Source organism: Bemisia tabaci, chromosome 2 (genome assembly GCF_918797505.1).
Source record: "Bemisia tabaci chromosome 2, PGI_BMITA_v3".
In the NCBI taxonomy this organism is placed as follows: Eukaryota; Metazoa; Arthropoda; class Insecta; order Hemiptera; family Aleyrodidae; genus Bemisia; species Bemisia tabaci.
In genome coordinates this window covers 70,829,751-70,857,235 of record NC_092794.1, presented here as the reverse complement: position 1 = coordinate 70,857,235, position 27,485 = coordinate 70,829,751, and the positions used below count along the sequence as shown (strand labels likewise).

The following is a 27,485-nucleotide window of genomic DNA, read 5'->3' as shown; positions in this document are numbered from 1 at the left end:
TAACTTCGAAGATTCCTGCATTGTTTTACACTCCGCGCATTGTTCAAATGCAGAGTTTATCTTTCGGTGAGGCACTTCGGTTGGTTTTACCGCGTTATTTTGTTGGTAGGTTTTTGTTCACTGATCAGTCAGGAGCCTAGAGGGGATTACGTGATATCCTCGGATGATTCTAATTCCAAAGGGGGTGAAGGGAAAATGGCAGAAAGAATTTTAAACAGAAAATTGTGTTACTTTAATTCATTTTTTGATCGAGAGGAGTACTGGAACAGCACTTATTCCTCAACTTGGATACGACGAGAGCCTAAAATATTAGTTCCTTATCGGAAAATGTAGTCCGATTCTGCCGTGCTACGGAAAAACGCTGTATGAACATTCGAATATTGCCAAATTTCCTCTTAGAAAATATTTCTTTTTGAAGAAAGTAAAAAATATTTTTCCTTGAAATTTTCAGTAATTTCAGTTCAAATTACAAACTAAATTCTGTGAAAAAGGAGGAAAAATATTTCCAAGTTTTCCCGCAAATTCGTGATTTGTCACAAGAAGTTTGGCAACGTCTGAAAGCTCAAACGGTGTTCTTCCTTAGCACAGCAGAAATTTTCGATCCACTTCTCACGAGCATCCCATTGTGGTTTTTTTCTGAATTGCATCTCTTTAAACTTTCTCAATGGTTCTCATCAGGCTGGCAGTGGCACAAATCTCCAGGGGTCGGGCCGCAGAGCGCCCAGGGGCGGACCCCTAGTAAAACGTTCCAACGGAAGACAATTGGACGTAATTCTATCAAACGGAACTATGTGCATTATGACGTGAACCCTGTTATGCACATATTCTTATGGGTCTCAGGGCTCATGTCTTAATGCACATAGTTCCGTTTGATAGAAATACGTCAAATTAGAGATTGATTCCATGTAACTCTTGATACGAAGGGACTCTGAATGTCCCCAGGTCGAGGGATTCGATAATAGCGCGTCCAGACAGGCAAGTTCAATCCCAGCGCGTCGCCCTTAACCCGGTTGGTGTCAAATCCTGGAGCTTTTTTTCCGCGTACATCGGAAGACGCGGGCGTGACGTGGCGCGTGACGGCGCGGCGCGGCGGGTCATTCTCTGCGGCGGCCGCTATGTCGAAACACCGCCCGCCGCACAATGGTTTTAGTCAATAGGAGATGACGGACAGAATTAAGAAACTTTAATCGCTCATAACTACGACCATACGAAACTTTGAGGTTTTAAAAGTGGTTCCATCGGTTTTCTCGTGGAATTTTCTTTCAGATGCACCCCTCAAAATTAAAAATGCGACGAATTGAACTTAAAAATTGCGGTTTTAGTTAACGAATTCATGTCCGACCTCTCCAATTGTCTCGATCCACTGTGCGCCGCGATGCGATGCCGGTGTGAGTGACACGCACAAGGTTTGAGGAAAACGTCACGAGTACCGAGGTCCTCCCCCCCCCCCGGCCCCCGACTGCTTGCCGCTGCGGGACGCGCCACGCGTGACGCGACGCGACGTCCGCCGTACGTCGCACAATGAGAGACGTATTTCTGCCAAAAGGAACTATGTGCACTAAGACATGAGCCCTGAGACCCATAAGAACATATACATAACAGGGCTCATGTCATAATGCACGTAGTTCCGTCTGACGGAAATACGTCCAATGGAGGACGTCAGACGTCAGCGGAAGTGGTCGGATAGAGTTAAAAGCTAACACTGGAAAAAAAACACATTGGATCTAGAGTCCAGACTCTTACAAACATCGACAAGAAAAAGTACTCTTGATTCAATCAGAATCTAGCTTAAATCAAGAACCAAGCCTCTTAATTTAAGCGGATTTCGTTTTGATTCCAGCAAAAATCCGATTGAATCAAGAGTATTTTTTCTTGTCGATATTTTCAAGAGTCTGGACTCTAGATCCAATGTGTTTTTTTTCCAGTGAACAACCTCGATAATACGGAATTTAGATGTTCAAACGTGATTCCATCGACTCTCTCATACATTTCTCTGTAGAATACCGTTTGAAATTTGAATCGTGACACGTATAATTTGTGGATTTTGACAAAAATATCATGTCCGATATTCCCTTAAATCTTGTCCCGCTGAGCGCCATCGGAGCTCCCGCTGAGCATCAGTCAATTTGTTGTGGATGTGATCGTTCTACAGATGATCGAAAAACTCGCGATAGGCTGTCCATGAATGAATCGGTCTTTGGCAAACGGGCGTAAAGTCCGGAAAACGGAATATTGCAAGAGGCAGAACACCGATTTTCTCGTCAACCAGGATGACTGAATTCTCTAAGGTGGTCAAAGAATGAGTGAGCGTATAATTACACCGGAGCATTACCTTTCATTTTCGAATAAATTTGTGTCATCCCTTCACTTATCGTCTCCCTCAGAATTACCTAGTTTCAATATTTACGGAACGACTGAAATTATGTCGCAACTCTCTTTGTTTGGGATTGAACGAAGAACGAGGGGTCAGTACTCTGCGGAGCTGAAGGTCATCTCTTGTAAGGCTGCGATGATAGTTTACAGTTTCCGCGCGCGGTTGGTTCTGTGACCGGTGAAGTAAACAAAGAGCCGTCATCCGTGAACAGGTTGACCCCCAGGACACTCGCGGCAATCTCGACTCACGGCTAATTGCATTCCTTCAGATTGAAGGAGCATGGGGTGCCCGGGTGCCGTGTGTGAATAAGATTGTTTGCAGATTGAGACTTGATGCTCAACCAGAACTGACAGAGAGTTTTGATGTCCATAAATGATGTTATAGGGCACGCACTCGTCAGTGAGCCAAGCTTAGCGGCCGCATCGTCTCGGATTTTGCGGGATGCTAAAGCTGGGCTGACTGACGGATGTGATCTAATGATGATAGATAAGTCCTCAGTTGAATGTCGGAGTCCCGAAAGTAAAGGCTCTCACCAGCCAAGATGGCAGTGGAGGGTCTCTTTGTCTCCGATCTAAATGCCAATTTCAGGTTCATGCCGAGGGCTAATTGTTGAAATTGATCATAGAGTACACTACGTCGCAATGTAAATGGGAAGAGCTGGCGCCACTTTGAAGTAGTTTCCAGGTCCCGAATTCCAAGACTCCTGTGGGACGCCGGGTCATTTTTCCGATACATAATCGATTGTTTTCGACACACGCCTTTCGATAAAATTACTAGATATTCTGCATCGTCATTTTGGATCGAACATGTATCGAAAAAGTGACCGAAGCTCGGCGCACACCGGGCTCGGAACTCGTCGAGCAGAACATGGCGCCAGCTCTCCCATTTACATTACGACTCTATGTACTCCATGACATTGACAGACAAAGCTATAGACATAGAAGACAAAACGAATATGGAGGGATCCTATCGGCGGAAGCGGGTGGTTGCAATGGACAAAGGAGGTAAGTAAAAACTAACTAACGGCAACCCACGCAGAGACCCTATAGTTAGTCCAATATTTCCCCTCTTTCACCACCCATTTCAACCATTCGGATCGGTACACATGCCCTATGTCTTCTTTGTCGATCGCTTTGTCCATCAATTTTAAAAATCAGCCCGCAGGGTTAGTTCAGTCTAGGGGCTATGTCGATCGGCTTAACATATCTGCGGGCTGATTATTGAAATTAATAGACAAAGCAATAGACAAAAAGGACATAGGGAGTATGGAGCGATCCTAATGGTTGAAATGTGTCGTCCTACAGACTAAGGGAGAAAATTATGGACTAACTGTCGGCTTCTCGTGAATTGCCGTTAGCTAGTCTATTACCTACTGCCTTTGTCCATTGTAACCACCCGCTCCCACCAATTGCATCCCTCCATATCCATTTTGTCTTCTTTGTCTATAGCTTTGTCTATAAATTTCAAAAATCAGCCTGCAGGGTTAGTTCAGTCCAGGAGCTATGTCGATCGGCTCAACATATCAGGTATTCATACACGTCGGAGTATTGGCGATACAGCGATGACTGTTGAGCATGTGGGAGCGCTCGTCGCGGTGGGGAACTCGCAACTTGCGCTCGTGAGAAGCTGAAGCTTGACGCGGCCGGGGCGGCGGACGCGAGGTGTGAGGTAATCGCGGCGGGCCGGTCGGCGCGGCGCGGCGCGGCGGGCGTGTTGTCGAGTTATGGGATGTAGGTCGCGGTTCACTTTCCCTTCCTGGGCTTCAACGGGCCACTCGCTCCAAGGTCACTCCTCCGGGTGGGGGGGGGGGGGGGGGCGCACGGGTTTCGCGCATCGCAGACGTCGCGCCGCGCGCGCTCGACTGCATCGCGCGAATCTGGATACACGGGATGTTTTCCGTTCCTTTCTGCAGCGACGAGCCTGTCCATTTTGACGATTCTGGAAAAATTGCTGAAAGTTCCGGTGTTTTGGCCGGAAACCAGGGGCGGGCACCGCGGGCAAGGATACGGGCACACCGGGAAACGGGAAAAATCCCGATCGATCGGTCGATATGTGGGGTGATTTTGGGCTAGTAGCTCTATTCACTTAAAAAAAAAAAAAGAAAAAAAAAAAGGGCCAATCTGAGCTTTGATTCTCGGTCACTTTTTAAGTGCCAGTCCGCCCCTGCCGGAAACTCCTTAGTATACCTCTCTCCCCACGACATGGCTAAGTTTGCCTCCATGTGGTTCTGCTCTATACTATGAAACTACGAAACAGGTGTGTCATGACAGATGCTGTAGATATTTATCTAAAATAACATTTTCGTAAATGATTTTTTTACTGTGGTTTCTTTTATTTATATTTGTGCGTGATTAATATTTCAGTGAGAGGGTTGATTTACCATTACTACACTTATAAAATGTGATTGTACATTAAATGACTATCAGTAGAACTTGCTCACTTCCGTTTACATCGTTCATCCGACTCCGTGGCGCAACGGTAGCGCGTCTGACTCCAGATCAGAAGGTTGCGTGTTCAAATCACGTCGGGGTCAATCATTTTGCGGTATAGGAGACTCTGCTTTCAGTGCAGTATACCCAGAATAGCATAGTAAGCCTATTCCGCAAAACCTTCACTCGTCATAAAAACCCTAAGCTTCAACCTATCCATATGAATCAACATTTTAATCCGGTTCCTCTCTTGTTTTCAATAAAAAAGGGAATGAGAAATCCGGAAATAATTGTATTTATTTCGGTCAAATTTTTGCCTATCCACACCGTTTTTTCCCCCATTAGAAAGTGAATTTCACCTCATGGATGCTTTATTTTGAAATAAGGAGGTCTGATAAGCTGTCGACCGAGTGAATAGTTTTTATAATACTTTTTTCCTTCATCTCCTTCCCATTTTCTTTTTTCATCATTATTGTATTTTTGAATGTTCCTTCCATTGCTCGCTCTGACCTATTTGTAAAAATTCTCAATAATAGTATTTCTTCCCTTTAAATCACCGGCAGACTTTGAGTACTTGCAAAATGGCGTACGGAGGCAACCGGTATCATGGAGAGCAATAAAAACCAAGTCTGTAACTATTCGTGCACTACGGTAGTGCGTTTTGCATACCATTCATTTGAAGGCATTTTCGCCGATCACTTCGTTTCCGCGTCATTCGAATTTCATCACCCTCTTTTTTGATCATTCATAAAGTGGAGCTTCCCGATAATTAAGAGTCGCTCATGAATATGATACAAAACTACTTTTCGGTTGTTCTTTTTCACTTGCTCAATTGAATTTCTTCCAGCTCTCTGTGAGAAACGAGAGAGACTCGGTGTTACTCAAGCGTATTTGATCGACGTCTGCTCGTTGAAGAGTCATTTTTTTTTTTTTTTTTTTTTTTTTTTTTTTTTTGTGTTTTTTGTATATTTATACTAATCTTACCTAAAAGACTCTCTTTATTTTCAACATTCACTATCCCCTCCATAATTTTTCCAAATATTGAAAAAATGGCATTCATAGGTGGGATTTTATAGTAATGGGGAGGGGGGAGTATCGAGTTATTGGACAGACCCCCATCGAGACTTTTGAGCGCGAGCACCATCCGTATATATTCCTAGGTGTATTGCCAACTGCCATACCAGGTGAAGCGAACGTATCTTGAGGTAGTCATACTGCCGTGCTAAGGAAAAACGCCGTATGAACATTCGAGAGTTGCCAAATTTCCTTCGATAAAATGTTTATTTTTGCGGAAAGCTATGAATATTTTTCCGTGAAATTTTCAGAAATTTAGGGTGAAATTGCGAACACAATTTTATGACAAGTTGGAAGAAAAATATTGACAAATTTTCTCGCGAATTCGTGATTTATCAAAGTAAATTTGGCAACGCCTGAAGGTCCATACGGCTTTCTTCCTTAGCACGTCAGCATACGTCTCTGGATCTGAACTCCTTTTTAGACAGACGCTCGGAGACGTCTCTCCAAAATCACTGCCTGACGCAACGACAGAAGTCCATACTCAGAGTCGGTCGATGTCGGTGTCGGTGCTGCTGAATTGATGGCTGCCGTTGAGTACCCTGACATCTCGACGAGTGAGCTTGCAGATTTGGCCGTCTTCTCCATTGTCAAATTGAAAGAGGCATAGAGAAGAGAAGGCCTATGTCGTTACATAGCTCCCTCCTTCTTTTCACTTTGCGGGGCATGAAGAGCAGTGGTGATTCTTGAAACTCGGCAACATTGTTTTTCCTCCGTTTAAATGTATATAAAATAATCGATTCTGGGTGAGACGGCTCGCTTCACCTAAAATCGATATTTTTAATGGATTCAACATGGCCGGATAAACCTACTTGCTGCCCGTGGGCCGCCTGTATTTTGCTGCCCCCTTCTCATTCGTTTAGAAACATCAATAAAAACCGTCAAATGAACGAGCCAGCGGGGGAGGGGTGCATAAGACGCGTTTACTTGCGTTGAACATATTTTTTGGGAAAGCCCAGTCAACACTACTAGCAAAAGTTCACGGAACTTTGCGCAAAATTTAAGTCTCGTAAACCTATCTCTATGTGGACAAGACCTTCCTTTCATAGGAAATGAACGAAAAAATTATGAAAGAACAAACATAAATGTAAATTAATGATTTTGACTTCCGTCGCCGCGCCGCACAGACCGCACCGTGTTTGACGCAATGCGTGAAGTATTCACGCAGTCTTGTAGGCGCTCTGCCTTTCACGCTGATCGCACTGTGTTTGCCGCAACGCGTGAAGTATTTGTGCGGTCATGTAGGGGCTAATATGTGTTACATGCCGATCGCCGCGCCGAGGGCTTCTCCTTTTAATCTCAAGTCCTCGTCATCGTTTCTCTCTAAGTCGCGCCGTTCCAGGCCAAATTGCGTGTTTGGTTTCTCTCTTAACTCGACTGATTAAAGGTGCTGTCTCTTGTATCACCGAAAGACGACAAAAGTAGAAATTACTATACTCTTAGAAAATCAGAGATTTTGTCGACTTTTCTCGTTTTTAATTTTTTTTTTCTAAATCCGATTTTTTTTATACCTACGCCTTAAAAAAAAAAATTTCAAAATTTGCCGCCCCCTATAGATTTGCCGTCATGGGCCGCGGCCCATGTGGCCACCCCCTTAATCCGGCCCTGGGATTCAAATGGAGGAAGAATATTGTTGCCAACTTGCAAAATCGCCACTGATGAAGAGCGATTACAATTTTGGTCTGGGTCTGAAATGATTCTAAATGGTTTCAAACTCCAACATTCGCAATTGAAATCAATTTTGGAGCGAAAATAAAATTCCGGGACTAAAAAGTTAAGTGATGAGTAGATCCACTCATGACTATTACCGGCATAAAGGTTGTTTTCCCACAAAAAAATTATACCACGAAATTGTTCGCTGGATAATTTTAGTGGGTTTGTCGTCTCTAGATTTTGACAATTACACTGACGCACAAACCGCCACGTCACTGGTAGCAATTCGTGAGGATTGAACTTTAAAATGGGTTCGCAACTTAAATAGATTTCGTCCATGCTATCAGACATTATACATATTATTAATTCGATATTTAGCCACGGAGATCGTTTTTAATAGACGCGGTTGGTGAATATTCTAAAATCAGGAAACGCAGTAAATATTTCCCTCATAAAAAATCTAGTAGACAGCTCCTGTTTTCGAAACGTGTATCACTCTCTTTAGTTTGTTTCCCCCACTTCTCGATTCCTCCCCCAAATTAATTTTTTGTCCCCTTTTTTCGGCAACTCGTTAACAACAGCGCACCGGGACAGGATAGTCTCATTAACATATTCATTAAATGCTATATTTAAAATGGAAACGAGTCAAACGTAATGATTGATTATATTTCTACCATCACACTTTTTCAGTTTCTCCTTCACGGTCTCTCCTGAGTTCAGACCCGGCTGAATGCTATTTCCCGCTCCCCGAAATATGAAGCAATTTTTAAAATTAAGACCGTCACGAAATGCTGGTGCCGAAAATATTGAGTCTTCCTTTCTCATACCGCAGACTTAGAGCTTTCCTCTTTGCACCCTGTTGCGTCTTTTTTCTACACTCATTTACTTTTTAACTGTAATCAATACCTTTTTGATTACCGGCAATTACTTTTTTTCCGTATTCAATTACTTTTTTAACTGTATTCAATAACTTTTTAACTTAGCCGTAAAACTATGTAAATAAGTCGGAATGGTGCGTTTAGGTAAATTGCGATAAGCAAAGAATACTACACTTTGATTCATTTTGTATTACATTCACTTACAACGTCCGCCATTTTTGGGTCCTAAAGGCTTCACTCAGCCTAAGATAGAGTCCCTTTATACTGAGAGTCAAGACAATTGGGCTCATGGATGTCACAAACGGGAATAAAGATTACAGAAATTGAACGTTTTTTGTGATCTTTGATCGGCCCATTCTCAAATGCCTTTCTCCGTTCCTCCTCTCATTCCGTTTGTTCCTTGCCGAACCCGTAATTCCCTGGTCCATTCCAGATTATAATCTTTGCAATTGGTGAAAATGTAATCTTTATTCCCGTTTGTGACACTGTGGAGGCCTAAAATACGGGAACCAATCAGAAATGGATTCAAATTGTCTTGACTCTCAGTATAAAAGGACTCTAGCCTAAGATGGCTGAGCCAATCAGAAGTGGAAACCGAAGTGGTCATACTCTCCCCACTAAGATACTCTAGTGGAACCTTCAATGGCCATATTCGGGCCATATAGGTGCTCAAGAGGGTACTCTTGGTGCAACCCTGCAGCGAACATCTGAATCAGAGTACTGTGAAGTAAGCGATCCTCGGCTTGCCCACTCACCGGGGCGCGCTTTGAACTTTGCGGTGGCTGGGAGCGTTACCAATCGGCAAGAAGGAGGGGGGGGGGAGGGGGCCCGGCCGTCGGCACGACAGGACTCCATATAGAGAATTACCAACGTCTTACATCCTATGTTTCGTCACTGTTCCCGCCCCGCCCCCTCCCCCTCCCCCCTCCCGCGCTCCCTGTTTCCGATCCTCGTTTTCCACGTTCGCCATTCATCGTTCCAGTTTGGCGCGGCGCGGGAACTGTGGAGTCATCGAGCGGGGCCGGGGTCGGCGATGACCTCAATTCGCCGCCCAGACGGCATTCCCGCTGCGTTGCGTCAACGTTGCCCAGACCCGGCTCCCGGCTCACATGACGTCGCCGACGCTGAGAACGTCTTGGGCACCGCCGCCGTCGCGCTCCCCCGACGTCCACTCCGCTGGACCGGGACCTTCACCCACCCTGTCCATGAACTTGAGGAAGACCGGGAAATCCTAACAATTAGGAAAAGCTACCCTGGGATGATCCATCTGTGCTAGCCATGAGCGTAGCTCCTGAAGATTGTCCCAATGGCAGATCCATCGGTGAGGCCATGTTGGCATTGCTCCCTTCGTGGACGAAAAAGGTATAGGAAAGGGAGAAGACGGAGGGAAATGGGGAACACTCCTGTGGTTGCCGGTATTTCACAATGGTGGCAGTAGGATTGCAGAACCAACGAGTTGGTGTAAAACATCAATTCGAGTGGCTTTACAACCCCAATTGGATTGTATTTTGCAAAAAGGAACCACTAGCATTGCATTGTTGCTAAGATTGTGCAACTTCTTTTGTCTTGGAGGAAAAACCCGATTATCCCTTAATAATTTATATTTTATTCGCTAAAAACTGTAAATTTAAGACAAAAATTACCATCTAAATTTCATAGTTTTTCACAATTTCCGCAATTTTATTGCAAAGGATGAAGTTGCACAATCTTAGCATCATTGCAATGCTAGTGGTTCCTTTTTGCAAAATGCAATCCAATTGGTATTAGCTGACGAAAATCTTCCTATTTTCTGTTTTAAAAGTTAAAAACTAACAGGCTTTTCTCTTTTTCTTTGTTGCAGGTAATGAACATTTCGCCTTGTTTCATCATTCTTAGCCTTTAGCTGGTAAGCAAAGCTACGATAATTCAACAGATTTCGTCAACACTAGACCAGATTTATATGAACTGAATCCCAAGAATAATCAGAGATCAGATTTTTTTTGTGGTTTTTTTTTTTATGAACGTGTGCCAAACTCATAAAACTCAATCTCCGATTTTATTGAAATTCGATGGCATGCACCTTGAGTATGACACGATTGCACTGTTCTAAACCAATCAGGCACCCACGCGCGCGCATGCGCAGTGGTGATTGCAATAACGCTGCTTGAGCTCTTGAGTCCTGGAGGCGCCACTCTCAGAGCGTTTTAATTACACCCTGACTTGCATTCATTAAGGATGTTCAAATCCTTCTCTAAGCACCTGCCCTCTCTTACACCTCTCGCTTGCTGCAATCTCGACATTACAGCGTTACCATTGAAGGCGGATAAAATTCAGAGACCTAAAGCGTCCAGCCCACTTATAAACTAGAGGCTTCAAAGAGACTCATCGATTGCCCCGACTAAAACCGCTGGCCAATGAGAGGGCCAGGAAAGACATCGATGAACCTCTTCGAAGCCTCTAGTTTGTAAGTGGGCTGGACGCATAAACATTTCAGGGACGGATACAATATCTTTCAGAGACCCCTGATGTCATGGTTTGATCCAACGGGATTTGAGGCAAAGTGTCGTTTCTACCCAATAAGACAGAATCGCTGTCAAATGGGACTAGGGGAGGATGACTCATATATTTTTTATCCGTTTTATCGAAGCAGAAAGTAGAAAAGTTCCAATGAACGAGAGCTGTCAAAAAAAGTACTGAGGACCACGCAAGTATCGTTGAGAGCTACTCCTCGGGAGCAATGGTTCCTCTGGTATAAGCATGATTGATATCTGTCGAGTGGTTTTTCGAGCCTGTTTGTCAAACTAAATCCAGTTTGCACTGCACACTGCTCATCACATGACACAGTGACATCCGCAAGCCGACTTGTCTTAACTCTCTCTATAAAGGAGGAACTCTCTCTTGTCTTAACTCTCGTAACCATACTCAGTCTATACCCGCGAAAACTGAAACTCGCTGCAGTCTACTGGTCTGTTATCCAGAGGCGGATTCAGCAATTTGGCAACACCGAATTCCCTCCATTTAATCCCATGTAAAATAATCGATTCTTGCCGGAGCACCTGGCCCCTCCAATAATCGATACATTTCCATAGGTTTATAGGGAGAAAAACAATGTTGCAGTTCGCTGGATGAGCGGTCGAGGGTGTTGTTGGAGACTCCAAATTGGAGTTGGATGTCAAACCCAGGTCGTGGAGGCGCGACAGTGGATCGAGCCAATTAGAGAGGTCGGACATGAAATCGTGTGCTAAAACTGCAAATTTTGGTGTTTATTTTCTTGCGTTTTAACTGTTGGAGGGTGGCTGTAGAAGAAAATTTCACAAGGAAACAAATGGAGCCACTTTCAGAACCTCAAAGTTTCGTATAAACGGAGTTACAAGCGTTTAAAGTTTCCAACTTTTGTCCGACCTCTCCTATTGACTCGATCCACCGTGCGACGGCCCGCGGCGGAGCTGACCAGCCAGAGGATAATTACATGGAGGTAGTACGAAAATACCGAGCGCTGCGCGTGTCGTGTGCCACCGCGCACGCGCCGCCACCATGTTGAACAAAAAATTTTAAAAAAAAAATTGCTCTATGTTCTGTTAATTGTTCATTTTCTACGGAAGTGAGGGGGGGGGAGGGCTGTGCCCAAACATTTCTCATGGGGAGTTAGGTACAATTTCCAAGACGATTTTTGAGGAAATAGGAATAGGACGATCATAGGAATAGGAGTGTTTCGGATTAAAGCGGCCTGTAATTCTCTCAATCTTAGCTTTTCATAACAAGAAAGCGAGTGGAGAATGCATATTCAACGTTAAAAAAGTTTCCCTGTGCTTAAAATCTGATTTTATTTATGTTTTGTTCTAATTATCCATTTATTATTAACATCACAATACGTTTTTTTCATGACTGAATTTCCCCCCAAAATACAATCGAAATTCATCTAAAATACGCAAATGCAACAGAAAGTCTCGAAAAAGTGAGCCCTCGGACATCATTCCAGTTTAACCTCTGTCCTTATTTAATCGTCAAAATATGTTTGATTTCGCTGTTTGGTTTGTCTCGACACAGACGGCGCAGTGGGCGGAATTCCACGGGGAATCTCGCCATGAACGCAATTGTTTATTACTCTTGGAGACTGTTCTGGAACTGATGTCCTCAGAGGAATAATACGAGGTACAGGGAGTGTTTTCTTGGTTGTCGTTTTCTACATTACAAGCTGTCTTGTCCAGCAGTTAGTGCTTTCTCGTAACTCTCATTTTTTTCACAAATAAAACGAATTTTTCTGTATTCAAATCAGTCAATATATCTCTATGATACGAAACAATACGAATAACGCATAACGTCCAAGTCGCGAAGCGTTCGGGGGAGGGGGGGGTGGATCGCGAAGCGGTCAGGGGGCGTACCCCTAGTTGAAAACTAGTCGAATTTAGGAGGTTCCGAAAATTGGGCGTTACTGCCCTCATGGCATCGGTCACACGGCAAAATGCGTGAGTCGGGGGCATAGTTGCCAGAATATGCTGCAAAATCGGCATTATTCCCACAAGACTCGGATGTAAACAATGGTGATTATGAGGACAATTTGGCTAGTGGGGAGGAGGAAGCGGCAACGCTGGGACGGATGACGCAACGACGACGGCAACCACATCCAACTTCCAACGGCCGAACAATATCTTGAGTATTTCCTGCAGTCGAGCGGTCTATTCCGGTGTTCCTTGACCGCTTTTCGGCGGTCGACGGCGCTGAGCGGGCCGGGCCGGCGGCGCCCGCGCGGAGCTGGTGAGCCGCGGGAGGCGCCCGCGCGGTCCGCGCCGGAGCTCACGGGCGCCGCGACGCCCGACGCCGCTGCACGCCCACAGAACAGTGAAAGTTTGTGGAGAAGTTTTAGGACGAGGACAGCAGCTGAGCAAATCCGTGGTCTCTGCGGGTTCGCGCCGCACCACCTCAGCCCCCCTCCCCCCTCCCTCCCGGGGGCTCCTCCAAGCTGCGCTGCGCTGCAACAGTGCTGCTATCTACCATGAAACTATTAAATGCCACCGCCGTTATCTAATTTCGTTAATTTCAATAATTCCAGCGGGCTGATTGTTGAAATCGGTGGACACAGCGATAGACAAAGAGAGACAAAGAGGATATGGAGGGTTCCTATTGGTTGAAGCGGGTGGTTGCAATGGACAAAATACGTAGGCGATAGACTAACAAACATGACTATTAAATGCCACCGCCGTTATCTAATTTTAACAATTCCAGCGGGCTGATTGTTAAAATCGGTAGACAAAGCAATAGACAAAGAGGACAACGAGGATATGGAGGGTTCCTATTGGTGGAAGCGGGTGGTTGCAATGGACAAAATACGTAGGCGATAGACTAACAAACATGTCTATTAAATGCCACCGACGTTATCTAATTTTAACAATTCCAGCGGGCTGATTGTTGAAATCGGTAGACAAAGCTGTGCAATAGACAAAGAGGATATGGAGGGTTCCTATCGGCGGAAGCGGGTGGTTGCAATGGACAAAGGACCTATGTAATAGACTAACTAACGGCAACTCACGAGAGACCCGATACTAAGTCCATCCCTAAGTCTTTAAGAACCACCCATTTCAACCAGTAGGATCGCTCAGTACTCCTTATGTTTTCTATGTCTATCGCTTTGTCTATCAATTTCAACAATCAGCCCGCTGGACATCATACAAAATTTGCGGGATGTTGTTAGTGATGGGGTTGGTATATGTTAAGATTTGAGCCAATCAGCATCCATTAGTACAAGCAGTCTCATTCCTTAGGGTAAAATGTAGAGAGTAAAGAGAAATAAGCAATCAGCTCCTCAAAGAAGAGTTTTCATGTGGAATGAATGATGGTTGCTGAGATTTACCCCCATCATCCCCACGTGGAGCAAATGTGACTCCGCTGTTGCTTTCATCGTCATTATGTGTATGACTCGAGTTTAGACTAAACAAAAAGTGAGCGATTGGTCCCTCGCGAAACTTTACGATGGCTCTGCTCTAAAATCGCATATTTTAGTCAATACTGAAACGACTGACCACTTTTTTGTTTTTGGAGGCACTGTTGATAGTGAATTGGACACTTTCAATTAAAAGGAACTATATCCACTCTGACGTGAGCCCTGAGATCCCTAAGAATACATGCTGGATAGGGCTCATGTCAGCATGGACATAGTTCCTTTTCATTTCAATACGTCCAATTTGTTGCCGGAGTGGAGTCTCATAAACGCGTGGCTCATGGGTAATTTCCTTTCTGACAGAGCCTGAGCAAGAGGTCTGGAGCTCTTGGAGCGAGTGCCATACTGCCGTGCTGAGGAAGAACGCCGTATGAACATTCGAGAGTTGCCAAATTTCCACGGATACAACATGTAGTTTTGTATAAAATTATTATTATTTTTCCTCGACATTTTTAGACGTTTTCGAAAAAACTGCGAACAAAATTTTCTGAAAAGACTGAAGGAATATATTCACAACTTTCCTGGTTAATTAGGTTTTTATTGAAGGAAATATGGCAACGTCTGAGGGCTCATGCGGCGTTTTTCCTTAGGACGGGAGCATAGGTGGAGTGGGCGGAGAGGCGAAGACGAATTGAATGAGCGTAGTGACTCACAATCAGTGTAATATGGGTCGTTCACGACCTGTTGGCTGTTGCTGTTATCTGCACGTCTAGTTTTTTAATCCTTCAAATCAGTCCATTCAACCTGCCCCGACGCTGATGCAACTCCCAGCGAAGCGCCGGCTGCGCCACCTTCGCCCGCGCTGCGACGCGACGCTTCAACTTCCAAGGCATTGCCTCGGTTTCATCCGACAATGTTTACCCACTGGCAACCCGCGAATGGACTCCTGATGAAAGATAATCCAGCATCTTTCCGAGTGATGCACATCTGCCCTCTTTCCTCATCGAATTCTATTTCATGCCTATGTTTATTCCGTCTTTCTCTCTCCTATTTCTCTTTCCTCACCGAATTCTATTTCATGCCTATGTTTATTCCGTCCTTCTCTCTCCTATTCCTCGTTCCTCGCTCCAGCTCCCACTCTTCCTCTCCCCCCGTCCTTTATATTTTATTTTTCTCCTTTCCTCTTATCCCTATTGGTATCTGAGTCATGCTTTTGCCTTCTTCTCTTCCTTTCCTCATCCTCTTCAAAAAGAATAACCATGATAATTATTGTGAACGTGAAATCAGAAATATTTTCTTTTTCAAAAGATTTTTCAAAGAGTCTTAGCTGTTCTTAAAGCAATTTTAATTTCTCTCTGGCATTAACTAGGTACATGTTTTGTCAATAACGTCGAGAAGATTATAACATTTCACGTCTTTTAACATTTTCATGTATCGACTGCCACAATGAGTAGGCACGTAAAAAAAAAAAAAAAAAAAAAAAAAAAAAAAAAAAAAAAAACACGTTTTCTGGCGAAGCACTCAGGCCTAATTTGCCGTATGAAAGCCCGCATGTTTCCAGCGGAAGTTCTCTACTCCAATAGTAAATATGACTTTAAATAAAATACTGAGGAACTTTCTCTTTATCCCAGAAGGGAGTCCTAGTATATGGTCCTTCTCTGCGCGTCGTGATAAACAATCCGAAACAGTAACCAGCCCCGGATAGGATATTGGAGGATGTTCGAGGTAAATAAACCCTGCATACGAAATGACTAACGACCTTTTGTCAAATTCCCGCGATATTCCACTCATGCTGTGGAGAGAGAGAGGAAAACTGCCGTACTAAGGAAGAACGCCGTATGAGCCACCAGGCGATGCCAAATTTCTATTGACGAATCACGATTCTTGGGAAAATTTTTGAATATTTCTCCTCCGATTTTTCAGAGAATTTTGCTCGTAATTTTATCCAAAAAGTCTGAAAATCGCAAGGAAGAACATTCATAACTTTCTTCCAAAATCAGTATTTTCTGAGAGGAAATTTGGCGACAGTCGAATGCTTATACGCTGTTTTTACCGAGCACGGCAGAAAACGATAGATTTTCACGCGACAATTGGCGTCAATGCCCATTAATCACGGCTGGCAAACTTTCGAGTCGCATTATCGTATGACTATCACCACGCGACACACAACCCCGCCGTGACACTAACCAAACCTAACCTCGAAGGGTTAGGGGAGGTTAATGGGTGCCCGTGGCCACCGGAAACCTGCAGCGGGACGCCGCGCCGGGACGGTGATAAAAAGAGCCCCCGAAACCGAGTCAAATAAAAAACAAAAGTGTCAATTTACTTTCAAAACAAAGACCCTCTCAACTATTAGGCCTGCTAATCGTGAGTTGTTGCACTCTCCGATGCAGCCGCTGCGATGTTGCCGCAGAGGCAACATTTTTTTACTTAGACAAATTGTATTTAAAAACAAAGTAACTACCAAAAGAACTACACATATATCTTGCATAAATCTAAATAAATTCAATTAAGTGTAAACAAAGGTACTAAGCAACCAAGTAACGTTGTACGATACAAGTATCTAAATGAACAGGAATTATGGAACTCCCTGTTTTTTTCTTTTTGTGACTTTTTTTTTTTGAGGGGGTAAATAGTGTTCAAGTTTGCTAGTTTAAATACTGAGGCAACAATTTATTTTATAAACTGTGAATGAGTTTGTCGGAACGTTAATCGGCTTAATATAGAAAATACAATATAAAAAAAAAAAAAAAAAAAAAAAAAAAAAAAAAAAAAAAATTGGCATGCGGTCGTACGATGCATACGCAATGAGGCAGGCGTGAAAGCAGTAGCCTGCGCAACCATCAGTCGCAATCTTCGGCAGTTTGCAATTCATTTTTTTCTTATTCGTTTAAATTAATTAGAAACATCGATTTTAGGTTAAGCGGGCCACCTCGCATAGAATCGATTGTTTTACATACATTTAAAGTGATAGGTGAAAAGCAAATTTGCATGAAATGCCGCTGGCAACCGTGTGGACCACACGAGAAGGGATAATGAGTCTTGTCACCAGACTGGATTTATGGGACACCACGTGTTGTAATTAAAACATTATAGGATTAACAGGGGTCCAAGCGGTAGGCAAACCTCAACGCAACATTATTCCCGTGCCAAAGAGACCATTTGTTTGTTGCCAACCTTATGCGACGAAAGAAAGTCGCTTCCTTTTTTCCTGTAGAAATACAATTCATGTAATCATTGGTGGATCTAGCAAATTGGCAACACTGTTTTTATCCATTTAAACCTATGGAAATGTATCGATTCTTGGAGGGGCCAGGTGCTCCGACAAGAATCGATTATTTAACATAGGTTTAAATGGAAGGAATCCGTTGTTGCCAAATTGCTAGATCCGCCCCTGCATGTAACTTCGACCGTATTTGAAATGTAACCTTCAGCTTGATTTTGAAGAGTCAAATTTTCTTAGTTATAAAATTAAGGAGATGCGATTATCAAGCCACATTGGAGTTATTTCTAAAACATTTGTCAGCTAATCTCATTTTTTTTAATTATTGGGACCGCACGGAGTAAGATTCTTTCCGACATTTGCTTCAAAGTTGAACGGAATGCTTGTACATCATTCTTGGATAACTTTCGAGCGAACCGGCCCCATCTAAAATGCGGGAATGTTAAACAAAGTGATGACATACGTCGGATAGGGACGCTTACGTTATACTGGAAAAGCTCAATGGGAGCGGAGAGAACTCGCAAAAACCACCCAAAGTTTCATTTAACTCCATAACCACTTTAGAGTTTTTTCCTAATCGCTCAATGCAGAGGATATACTTGTAGAAGCGTAATTTGCCCTCGCCAAAAATGTGATTTTCGCAAAAAATATTCAGTACACAAAAAATAGAACAACTATACAATTTTGTTTTTTACACTGTTCATCCGAGAAGGATAAAACTTCCGACCCACTTTTCCTCCGTTCCAAGTCCATGACGCTCATTTCATCCTCTACCATTCATTTTTACCCTCCCTTCTCTAACTCGTTAGCTTTCTGAACAAAGATCGCTCGGCAAAAATAATAAACACCTCAACGCGATGAAAGAATCCAGACCAGGGGATGTTAAAACGCGTGTTAAGTGGTTTTTAATTCAGACATATCCGGCGCAGCGCCACTTCGCGTCCGCGAGTCACGCCCGCCCGTGACACCATAAATCTCGGAATGCGATACTTTATTACCGAATGGGTGACTTTTTTCGGGGCGAATCAACATTCAAAGGGTGGTAAACTCAACCAGGCGTGCGCTAGTTGGAGGTTCTGCCGATGTTCTCCCCGTAAACAGTAAACATGTCTATTTTCAACCTGTTGGAATATATCTTACCCCCGGTAGATGTGGTCGAACGGAAGGGATGTATCCTCACTTGAATTGCGATGTGATATTGGCTATACAATTATAGAACTTAGACGCGCTGAAAAGCGTGAATTTTTAAGAGTTAAAATTACTAACCTCCAATTGGACGAAATTCTATCAAACGGAACCATGGGCATTAAGACATGAGCCCTGATACCCATAAGAATACATGCATAACAGGGCTCACTTCAAAATGCACATAGTTCCGTTTGATAGAAATACGTCCAATGGGAATATTAGGATCTCTTGATTCGTCACCTTCGCCCCTTAAATTGGATTACATTTTGCAACAAGGAACCACTATTTCCGGCTCATTTTAGAAACAACACATATGCCATTGGTTTCCCCATACAGAAACGTGCTTTTATGAAAGAGCCAGACTTAGTGGTTCCTTATTGCAAAATATAATCCAATTGAAAGTATAAGTTGGTAGAGATACCATATAACTTTCGTTACGAGAGCCTCTACACGTTTTCACAAAAAAAGGTAGAAAAACTTATAACTCGAACATTTCTCAAGTTGCAAGGCTAGGTTTCCTCTTCATTTTGATTCTCAATGGCATTTTCAATGTTGTAACTATTAAATTTTTATTCACCTCTGTAAATAATCATTTTTCTATAGTTACCTACTTACCTTTTTTTATTTAAATTAATATCAGAGATTGTAACATTTTAACGATCACTTTCGCAACTTGGGAAGAATTAAAGGTCAACTCGGGCGATGGATTTCTGGCTATGGCAATTTCACGCGCGCATTCGATTGGTCCAGGTAATGAACATAAAGCACCCATTTCTCCACCTAGACAGGGAAAAGTGCGTGCACGCAAAAAGAGGTTATAGCCCTTGCTCGATTGTCATGCGTAAATTTTCCTGTCGTGTTGAACGACCATTCGTTGGTGATCACGGGGAAGTCAGATCACGAGGAAGCAATGCTAGTCTGCAAATTTCATTCTTTTCATCAGAGCAGTTCGGCCCTCAACAACAAACCCTTTTTTGCCAGTTGGCTCGCTAAAAAATAGAATATTTCTTAGGAATTTTCCCGTGCAAGAAATCGCGAAAACACCGGTCCCCCAAAGCAAAAGCAAGGAAAATATGATTTTTCCTCATAAAACCAGCTTTTCCCCTTCCCGTTATTTCTCATCACAAAGAAAGCAAGGGAGAGGGGGAGAGGGCCTCGTCAGAAATTTCCACTTGTCACACCGCAGCTGGAATGAACAAAGAATATGTACGCGGTCCTGACTGGAGCTTCCGCTCTTTACCCAGGTGCTATTTTGGGTCGTGAAAAAAATTTCATCGAAGAGGTGCCGCGCAGTGGCGTGGCGTGAATTACGATATATCGATTGTTATGCCATTTAAACCTATGGAAAAGGATCGATAAATAGGGTGTTCGCAGCGAACACCTTTATAATCGATTCTTTACCATAGGTTTAAGTGGCATAACAATCGATACATCGCAATTCACGCCACGCCACTGGTGCCGCGGCCTCATACGACTGTTTTTCCTGAGCGAAACTTTTGATGCGGCGTGAGCGAATTCTTTTGCGTCAGAGATTAGCGGAAAAGTCGTGCAAACTGGATTCTAATGCGGAGTTGGGCTAATTAGAGCGTGCCGCGAAAGGACGCTCCCTCTGGGTCGCCGGATTTTTTCTCTCTCTTTTCTCTTTCAAAAAAGGAAAGAAAAAAAGGATTCCTCTTTCTCTAGACACTCTTTGGAAAAATTCTGCCGTACGCCCGGAGCATGAAATCGGAGTGGAAAACAAAAAAAAGGACGTCAGGCCTTTCAGTGCAAAAGCCGAATTCCCCTTTTTTCGTGTTTTTCCTCGTAAAATTAATGACCTCTTTTCAACATTCTGCGAAAAGCCGGCTCTGAATGCGCGACACATTAAGTTTAGTGCCCGAACTTCCGCGCGTGGCAGATAAATATGGAAGTATTTATGCTAAAAGGAACTATGTAACACGCAAACTCTATGCATAGAGTTCCTTTTAGCATAAATACGTCCATGTTAGATACCGCCGTCTCGTCTGAATTTTGGTGCCGCTCACACAGCAAATTTTATACACCTACATGTATCGAAGTTTCGAATAAACGACCCGACGATATTTTTGGGCTATTTGGTACAGTCAGGCTTGATTTAGAAATGCACCTTCTGGAATTAGATCATGGGCACTCAGTGTTTTTTAAAGTTAATTGTAATAATGATGAGATGCCTTCCTGATCAGGCGTAATATTGCAGAATGAGTTTAGAAAAGACTATTCTTTGATTTTACAAAAATTTCAACTGTTAATTTCCAACTATAATGTCATACGTCAATTTAAAAGAATTTGACACTGGACCACTAGACAAGGTACGAATTTCAGCATTCTGATACATGATTCGTAACTAAAATTTCACGTAGAATACGACGCGCACAACGAAAATTACCGAGTTCAACTCCTTCCAAAGATATTTAACGATTCTTGATACGTGAATTCAAACCACCCGCTCATGAAAACTCAATTCTCTACGTGATTCACATCGCGCGCTGAATGTTATTATGACAGTCTCTGCTGTATAAAAATCTGGCAACCTCAATCTTGACGTTTTGGCTCAGCTATAGCAAATTGCTTACCTATAGTTTGAACAACACATGGTGGAAAATGAACATTCCTCGATTGAGAAGCTTTCTGAAACCGTTGTAGTGAGCGATTTGACTCACGTAGAGCTTTGAGTTTCTTGAGAGCGGGCAGTTCAAATTCCTCGTAACCAATATGATATAAAAACAATAATATCCTCGTTAGGAGTTAGTTTCAGTAATTTTCGTTGCGCGAATCGTGTTTTACGTGAAATTCTGGTTAAGAAACATGTATCAGATTGCTTAAATTCGTACCTTGTCTAGTGGTCCATTAAACCTTTTTCGGTAAGGCAACAACCACACAGCCTGTAAGGCTCTAAGAATGTATTACAAAATATCGGACTTATTTTTGTAGTATTAATAAGCTGAAATAATTTATCAATAGCAGTTTCTTTGTGAAAGCAACAACCACACAGCCTGTAAGGGTCTAAAACTGTAGTGCAAAATATCGGTCTAATTTTTAGAGTATCAGAAAGTTTTCTCAAAGTTAGAAATTCAAAGTAATAAGTCTTTTACACTTAAATGAATCTTTTTAGCTTTACTTCCGACACCTTCAGCCGAATATGCCTTAGACGAACGCAATTTGGGAAAATTGGTTCCACAAACCGAGGGGTTTCAGGGGTGGCTAGGAATGCCAATCACTTCTCATTGTTTTCACTTTCGTTTAAGCTGAATGAAAAATATCGTTGCGTTTAAAGCTCTAACGAGAGAAACAACGCTATGAGTTCAACTGAGAAGGATGCCAACTCTCGGTGAATGTTCCGTAGTTCTCATGAAAACCCATGTAAAATAAAGCAACTTTTACCTGTTGCTTGGCAGCAAGTACAAGCGGTGCCAAATCGTCTAAAATCTGACCACGTATACTTTACCCAATAGTTTACCTTTTTTCGTCACAAGTATAGGTGGGGGGCTACTGACGAAAGCGTTACGTAACAATCCTGAGTGGTTTTTCCGATTAACTATTGAAAAAAAACAAAAAAAAAATCCATGCATCGTTATTTATCGGCGCTGTATAAGTCTCGTAGCACGAATAATGTTTCGTTTTCTCTGCTGTATCGACTGCAGCTTTGTCTCATAAAATAGCGACCCTGCGTAAATTTCACGAGATCCGTCGAAATTTGTGAAACGGCGAGGAGGGACTCAGAGTTACGCAATTTTTTAGGTGGAGGTTTCGGCAAAACGTTATCGACCGTACAGGTGGTCGAGGGCTGAGGGGAAGTCGAAAACCTAACGTTACGTAACTTAGGAACGACAGCGAATCTCCGCTTTTTTCCTCTCTCACTGAGACGGAGCTTTCAAAGCTCTCGTGGCAACCGGGGATCCAAGTTTCGGAGGCGCGTGTAGCGGCGCGGGCATGTCGTGGCTCCTCCGCCTTTAAGGCGTGCCTCCATCCCCACGTGAGCCCCGAAAAACGCAGACTCAAACGGACGACAGAGCTCACCGCAACGAGCAGTTACGCCGTTACGTCACGGCCGAGGCGCGGGCATTTGAGCAGCTTCCCGCGTCGCTCGCTCGCGTGCCTCGCCGAACTCAAAGTCACGTGTCCTATCTCCTCAGTCGGGAACTTAACCTTCCTCCCTCCTCCCTTTTCCCTCCCCCCCCCCGTCCCTTCCTCCCGCGGGAGCGTTCACCGAACGTAACCCACTCCATGGCGCGCAAAGCGCGCGCGCTATGTCCCCGTACTTTCAATTTCAGCGCTCCCCTCCCCCCTCCCCCCTCCCCCTCCCGCCCGGGGATCCTGTCCCGGTTCTTGCCCCGAGATATTCCGCTTCGCGAATTTTCTCTCCCAAGTCTTGAGGATTACTCTCGTCGATACCTGTCATTTGATTTTCATCCCTGCCGCTCCCTCCTCTCCCCAATTCTTCAATTTACCATTCCAGCCCCTTGGAATCCTCAAATCTAAATTTGCAATTGGGACGCCCGAGGGATGCTCGTCAGTGTTGACAGAGGATGTTGGATTCTAAGTTTCACTCGACTAACGTTTTTACATTTTGTTTTTTCCCAATCCATCCTGTTTCATCCCTATTTATCCTGTTTTATCGATAAACTATCACGTTTCTTTCTGATTATACCCCTTTTCTTAAAATTCCACACTTTTATCCCGGACATTCCAATTGATCGCCCGTTTTATCAGGTTTTTCCGTCCATCCCGACTCCTCAGATTTTAAAATTCTCGCGATTATCGAATAACGTTTTCTGATTGGTTTATTCGCCGACCAACCGGAAAGAAGATAGCACCGTACATATAAGAAAGCCCTTAGCTTTATTTATTATAGTGAGATAAAATTTACTTGCTCAAAGAGTGTATCGTATTATTCTCCTTCCTAAATTTAAAGCGTTAATTTTTGGCGGGTTTGGATTTGAGAGCTCTGCTCTCAGTTTCCTCCTTTGTCGAATGTCTGCGACTTTGTTTCCTTTCAGAAAAGATTAGGAATGTCCGAAACTTGTGGAAATCACAAAGTGATACGAAGTTTGAACAAGTGCAGAAAGTGGCTCGAATGCTCGCGGAAGAAAGCAGCGATAGTTCATGTTATGCAGAGCGGTGAGCCGTCACCGTCACCGTTCACCTCACCGTCAGTTTGCCTTCAGATTTCAGTGTAGGCAACCCGAGCTCCTACGTGGCCGAATAGTGGTATCGCTCTTTACGGTCATGATTGCTCAAGGAAGGGAGCAGGAATATTTACTCGCAATCAGAATGAATTTCACAGAGATACCAATACTTTTGTTTGTCACTCTATTCACCTATATTTTTATACTTCTACCATTATTATCATCTGGGTCCAGAAGGGCAAATCCCCCCCCCCCCCCGTCCAGCTGATATTTCTATATCTAGTCTATTTCTATTCTATATCCGAAATATTCTGATTTAACACGGCAGCGCTGCAAGCATGCAGAATTTCGGAGACACATCCTTTAAGGCACAAGTAAGGAGCATGTGTTAGTAAACTCTGTGTGGGATAGGTGGAGCTTAAAGGATGACCTGCGAATCACCCTTTCAAGGTGGAAATAGATAGCTGGCTCAGTGTCACAGGAAAGCTCCCCCATTTCAACCACGTCCCTGATCTCTCTGGGTCCATCGTGAGTGTCCTTCGAAGATGATATTTTCAATTTAAGCCACCTGTCACCGATGAGCAAAATATTCGATAGAAAATTCACGCATGACGATGTAAAAATGGGTCTCTCGTCACCACAAACACCGTTGTTTCCACAACTTAATCATATTTTTTTACCTTAAGTTCAAAACGTTCGATTTTTCAAGGAGTATGATGTTTCCTCAATGAGATCATTTTAAAATGTTTGCAGGCTCACTTGTAAAATTTATCGACCATGAGAATGAAAAAACCCGTATGAAACTATTGATAAACCAATGAGCACGCTGCCTTGTGCAGCACATAATTTTTTTCGGAAATGCATCATAATTGCTTTCTAATCAATGTCTAGAATTTGCGGCTTAGATCCATTTTCAATCGCATCTCTCCGACCATTCACTGCCGCTAAAGTTGAGGTGACTTCTTTCGTCGAATACATAAAGAAATCGTTGTGGATGAACTTTCCATGCTCCCCTTGATCCTACCCCTTTAAAGAATAATATCACTCTCCGTTTTTAACGATTTCCAATGGATTTAATAGGCTCGATTGAAGTTCTCCATATCCATTTCTAAGCATGTAAGTTCGGACAAAGCAGTAGGGTGGACTTTTCCCCGAGAATCTTGGACTAATTTTTTGGAGACTAAGAGGTACGCTCCCTGACCGCTTTGCGGTCCAACCCCCCGAAGCGCTTCATGCCTCCAAACCATTTTTTTGTAATTCGGTATTCTACCCAGCCAACAGGGGTTTTTTTTTACACTTCTCAGCATGGAACTTTGCTTTGTAGAAAACTTATGATAGGACTCTCAGTCCTTGTGACCACTTGAGAGAAAGCATAATTTTATCATCGCGGGTAGCCTAATTCGATATGTGCCCTGGTCAATAAAAAGCGGCTATAGCCTTAAAATCCCGCTCACAGGTTCCATGGAAACTATAGGGTTACTAAGCACACACAAGCTCGTTTGAGGAATGCAAGGGAGGGGAGGAGAAGGGGAGCCTTGATGATGAATGACGTGTGGCCGTCGAAAATTGTTTACCCCTTTTCCTCCAAATTCGAGCTTTGATTATCGCTGAATGCGCCGGCCGCAGGCGAGAGTTCAACATTTGCTCTTGAACTTAATAGGAGATTGATTAAAGCGTCAAAATCCAGCATACTACAGGGCACTCACGTTGCGGGGGCAAGGTACGGAAGGTGCCCGGGCAGAGGGTAGCACGGCGGTGGGGGGAGGGGGGGCAGGGACGGATCGAAAGTCCCTGTGACAGAACGTTGACTTGCCGAGGCCCGGGTTAATCCGGCCGTATGCAGAGGAAGGGACAGAGTGTTTACCGTTCCCATGGTAACGCTAACGCCGCGGCGCACAAGGGACCGACATATCTCGAAATTGAGTCTTCACTTGACTTGTGAAGAAGATTTTGCGAGAGAACCGTCCACTCCGCGCCTGAGAAAAACCAGTAAGCAACCAGTTGAAACAAAAATCCGCCCTAATTGGTCAAAAGAAGTTCAAATTCAAGAGACATTGGCTGTTGATGACAAAACCAATGTTGCTATCCTCATCTAGATCCTACGTGTACTCCGATCTCCGTAGAAGACGTAGCATATCTGCACTTGATTTTGCAATTAGGAACTTCAATTCTTGCCTCATCCGTAAAAACACTCATGGGCATAGGGCAATGAATGGTGCATTCGGAAGCATTATGTATTTTATGAGGGGCTCTCGCTGAAATTTGAGACATTATAATGCGAATTATCGACTTATTAATTTATCTAAAACCTGATTATCAAAAAACACTTTAAACCAGGAAAATAAATGAAAATTGAAACTTGACGGAAACTTACAGAAAATAATATAACGATCAGCAAAATTATTGGAATTTATTTGGGGGGGGGGGGGAGGTTGAATTCATGAACGCTCGACAGGACGCTCGAGTGAGTGTCGTGCAATTATAGTGCATTTTGCAATAGGGAGCTACAATTTCCCGTTCAGTCCAGAAACAACATACGCACCGTCAGTTTCCCTATGTACATATGCGTTTTTACGGACTGAGCCAGGAAATGTAGTTCCTAATCGGAAAATGTGGCCCAATCGCGGGGTCGAACGGGACACCGTGCGGCGCGGTGCGAGGATCGGCATGCCAAAGCTGGGGCCAACGGCCCGGGGAGGGGGGGGGTGAAATGCCAAGGCCGCACACTTTCCGGAGGGACACTGACCTATTATAACTCCTCTTTTTTCCCGCTCCAACCCGACTCCAATTTCCCTTTCGGAATCGATCCCGCGCGCTTTCTCCGGCTCATCCCTCAACCCCTCCCCTCCCCCCGCCCCGCCCATCCAGGGTCTCCCCGCTTTTCCGTGCCTGAAACCGTTTCCCGTATTTTTCTTCCTTGCCCTATTAGCCGAAAGTTGTGGATCGCTTCATTTTAACAGACCCCCTTCGCGTCCTCCCCCTCCCCCCCTTACATCCCCTCGGAGTTCCGGGCCGCTCGTTATTTCATCACGAGTGCTCTGCTAACTTTAAGCAACGGTATCGCTCTCGGGAGATTGGCACAACCCCTCCTACCAGTGGCGCGGCGAGAATTGCGATATATCGATTGTTATGCCATTTAAACCTATGGAAAATGATCGATAAACAGGGTGTTCGCAGCGAACCCTTAATAATCGATTCTTTACCATAGGTTTAAATGGCACAACAATCGATACATCGCAATTCACGCCACGCCACTGCCTCCTACCCGCCCGTCCTCGTCGTTCTCCCTGCCTACCCCAATTTAAAACAATTCCTCGGTTGTTTCCAGCGGTTTAGAGACTGGAAATGAAGCCAATTCCCGTTTTGCCTCGGCCGAATCGCCGAGCCATCGTGAACTCTTCGCGCGAAAATACGTGCCCCGCATCCAAGTCGTTGAGGGCGCGTACCCTTTTGAGACAGTTCCCGTTTATTGCTAGTTTCCCGGCGCACAGTGGATCGAGTCAACAAGAGAGGTCGGACAAAATTTGGACATTTCAAACGCTTATAACTCCGTTTATACAAAAGTTTGAGGCTCTGAAAATGGTTCCATTAGTTTCCTCGGGAAATTTTTTTCATTGAAGCACCCCTTAAAATTTAAAATGTGACGACATGAACACCAAAATTCACAG

General features: G+C 43.9%; 1 protein-coding gene and 1 non-coding gene across 3 annotated transcripts in view; both read left to right on the top strand.

Annotated features, from left to right (window-relative positions):
• Eip74EF (Ecdysone-induced protein E74) overlaps window positions 1-27,485 on the top strand; it is a 307,203-nt gene that overhangs the window by 109,057 nt on the left and 170,661 nt on the right. The gene's annotated exons all lie outside the window — the stretch shown is intronic.
• TRNAW-CCA (transfer RNA tryptophan (anticodon CCA)) lies at window positions 4,836-4,907 on the top strand. Its single transcript has one exon. It is a non-coding gene; the product is annotated as a tRNA-Trp (tRNA).